The following is a 4,007-nucleotide window of genomic DNA, read 5'->3' as shown; positions in this document are numbered from 1 at the left end:
CACTGTCGCTACAAAGGTACACAGGCTCGGACGGCCAGTAAGTAGAGACGGCCCATCCGATGATGTTCTGCAGTGAACCAACCGCCGTATGTATAGTTGGTGGATTTGTTGTTCGTTCCATTGTTGCTGGTCGTGTGGAGTTTTTGTCTTGTGTAGCTCTCATCTCTGTGTATGTAATCTGTGAAGGTGTCCCTGAACTTGTGGAAGTGGCAAAACTGGACTCGGCATGGAGCAGCCGCACTGTGGCCTTATTTTGTACGCTTCAGAATTGTGCTAAGCCAATAATGTGTATACAAGTGCGACAGCCTTTCGCTATGAGCGAATATTGTCGGATGTATGTTTCGTCAGCGTTTAGAAGCACATGATAGTACTTGTGGGTAAAGATTGTTCGTTAGGCAACTTGTCCATGATGAGCCGTTCTGCCCTGACAGAACAAAATTGTCAATGTGCAGAAGATGGGAATTTGGCGAAAGAGGGGGGAGGGGGGGGGGGGGGGGGGGGATGCCCGGAGAGGGATCGTGTACAGCAGTTGACAAAAACAAGGTGGATGAGAGAGAAATTATAAGAAGAAGTTTGTCTTCTCTTATTCGAGAGATGATCTCTTAGCAGTTTTTAGGAATAATTAGTTATTGAAGATAAGACTAAGAGGTAACTCATTGAAGATAAGACTAAGAGATAACTCATTGTAGATATGGTTTTATTATCATATCTAAATCACATGCAATGTTAAAGATAAAACTATCTTATCAATCACTGTATATGCCCTAAGACAATAAAAACATATGCAAAATCTTGGTCTTATCTGTAACTAGTATCCCTAAGTATGGGGTGAGAGAAATTGCGCTAGGAGCTCATCTCTTAATTAAGAGAAGACAATTTTTTTTATGATTTCTCTATCCTTCATCTAATCATTTATCCTATTTGACATTTTTTACACGCCCTAAGTGCAAGAAACAAGTAGTAGGTAATGTCGGCGCTGCCTTTCGCATGAGGTCTAAGTCCTTACAAACGCACCCTTACAAAAAAATAGGAAAAACATTCTTAAATATTTTTCCTCCTACATCCACCACCGGCGCGTCATGAGCATAGCATAGCTTGATGTTGTCTCTAGGTCCCCGCCTCAACGAAGCAAACTTTTTGAAACCCATGAAAGCTCCTGTGAACTCTGGATAGTACAAAATCAGTATAAGAAAACTACCCTGGAATTTAGCTTTTCTTTCCTCTCCCCCAAGACGGTTTGGGAAAGCCTTCCTCCTCTCGATCTTCGGCAGTGAGCCAATGAAATCGTCTCCCCTCCGCTTGCCGCTCCGACGGCCGGTGGCGGGGGGGAGATTCTCGGTGTCTCGGCTCCTCCTATTAGATAAGTAGAGTTTTAGTCCTGACTGGGCGGCGTTTGGACGGATGGCGGCGCTCCATTTTTGAGTCAGTCTTTTAGGCTCCGATCCTCCTCAAGTTCATCCGTTGGGACGAATTAGACGAAGCTCCAGCATACATTCCTACCAGCTCCCTGGAGCGGCGAGGTTAGGGTTTCTCGCCGTGCGTACGCAACGGCAATATTTGGTGTCGGGTTCTTCAGATTTATTCTAGGATTCAAAGGCAACGACTGCGGCTCCATGGCGCTGGTCCTTAGGGGCATGTGCATGAAAACTTCACGGCTGTTATCGACAAGGTCAGGCCGGTTCCGGTATGTGAGCGGCGACAGCGGCGCATCGTGGCTCGTTCTAGCGGCGGCAATGGTCGTTCGATGGCCCTGGACCTTGATATAATTTTTATTATGTTTGAGGCACTTTGTACTCCCGGCGAATCTTTATAATAGATCTCATCATTGTCGCAAAAAAGTCTAGGTAGTACAAATATCATAGGTTCACTCCGATTTGCATATCCTACGTACCTAAGAGAGTGGCGCCCACTATTTTCTATTTATCTGAGCATGCAACTATGCATGGAAGAAGGGTCACCTCAACATACTACCATGCATAAAAATCCACCACAATATGCAACCATGCATGTGGAAATTATCACACTACTTATATTTATAAATAATTTTCATCGATAAAATAATCAAATATTCATGTTCCAACTTCATCAAAATATATAGCGACCAATTTCTGCAACAATCGGATATCATCTACTGGCGATGAGCCCGTGGATTCACCTCCCCTCCACTTGCCGCTCCGGCGGCCGGTGGCGGGGAGGAGATTCCTGGTGTCTTGGCTCCTCCTAGTAGATAGGTAGGGTTTTAGTCCTCACTGGGGCGGCGTTTGGACGGATGGCGGCGCTCCGTTTTCCAGTCAATCTTCCGGGCTCCTATCCTCCTCAAATTCATCCGTTGGGACGAATTAGACGGAGCTCCCTGGGGCGGCGAGGTTAGGGTTTCTCGCCGTGCGTACGCAACAGCAATATTGGTGTCGGGTTCTTCAGATTTATTCAAGGATTCAAAGGCAACGACTGCAGCTCCAGGGCGCTGGTCCCTAGGGGCACGTGCACGAAAACTTCTCAGTTGTCATTGACAAGGTCAGGCCAGCTCTGGTATGGGAGCGGCGACAGCAGCGCATCGTGGCTCGCTCTGGCGGCGACAATGGTCGTTCGGTGGTCCATGGACCTCGATGTAATTTTTATTATGTTTGGGTGTTTTGTACTCTCAGCCAATCTTTATAATAAATCTGATCCTTGTCGCATAAAAAGTCTAGGTAGTACAAATATCATAGGTTCACTCCGATTTGCGTATCCTACATACTATTTTCTATTTATCTCAGCATGCAACTATGCATGCAAAAAGGGTTACCTCCACATACTACCATGCATGAAAAATCCACCACAATATGCAACCACGTGTGTGAAAATTATCACACTACTTATATTCTATAAATAATGTTCATCCATAAAATAATCAAATATTCATGTTCCAACTTCATCAAAATATATAGCGACCAATTCCTGCAACAATCGGGTATCATCTACTTTTTGAGATTTTAATCCTATTTAAATCTGTATGATTCCAAACAGCCTATTATCTATACACGTGAATCAACATGTGGTTACATGGTTAGGAGGGTGACTATAACTTAAACCACTAGGGGTTGAATCTCAACTTTAATGTTCTTGTGTGCTTCATTAAGGTAGAATATTCACATAGTGGGAAATGATGTCCCCATCAAAAGCAGTCCGTGTATGGTGGTTACCTCGATCTTGAAGCGAGTTAAGAGCATCTACAACCACAGTTGGAATCTCCGAGCTCCTATACGCCCGCGGACGCGTCTGGACGCGCCCGCCGGCACTAACCGGACATTTCTCAAGTTTCTTCTCAAACAACTATAGTAGGCATGATCGACGTAAACTACTCGTCCTCGTCGTTTGAGATGTCGACGAAGTTGGTGCCGGAGCCATCGGCCTCGTGGTCATTGGAGGCATGCGCATGTTCGACTCGTCCTCATCCTCCACCTCATGCTCTGACTCGAAGGACTCGAGGAGGGCCTGCTACTCCAGCAACTCCTCCGCCTGGGCCACCTCAAACTCTACCATGGTGTTGGCCATGCCAAAGCTCGCAGGCATCGGACCTGCCACTGCCTCCTCCTCGGATGCGCCCTCCGCCACTGGCTTCGACTCCTCCTGCATGGCAGTGGTGTCTTCCTCCATGGTAGCCTCCTTCTCCTCCTCTGGCTCCGGCGAATCCGGAGGCAGACCGACAACGACACGAGCAGCACCCCTAGCTCGGATCTCCTCCAACAGCTGCAACGGGTGCTTCGGCATCAACTTGGCGTATGTGGTGATCCTCTGTCGAGACATGGCTAGTGGCTACAGTGAGCGAATGGAAGCTTGCGACACGGGTGGGAGGGAGAGGGAAGGAATGGGGACGAGCTAGGGTTAGGTTGCCGTTGTCCGACTTAAATAGCCGGACTTGCCCTCGAGTGGCACACTGGAATGACGCCACGCAAAGCCATTAATGCGTCCACATCGAGGACCGAAGGAGGCGCGCGTCAGACCGACAATCTCTGCGTGTGACTGTG

The sequence above is a fragment of the Triticum aestivum genome, chromosome 7B, assembly GCF_018294505.1.
Source record: "Triticum aestivum cultivar Chinese Spring chromosome 7B, IWGSC CS RefSeq v2.1, whole genome shotgun sequence".
Lineage (NCBI taxonomy): Eukaryota > Viridiplantae > Streptophyta > Magnoliopsida > Poales > Poaceae > Triticum > Triticum aestivum.
The sequence above is the reverse complement of the archived record's forward strand: the minus strand, read 5'-3'. Positions refer to the sequence as shown.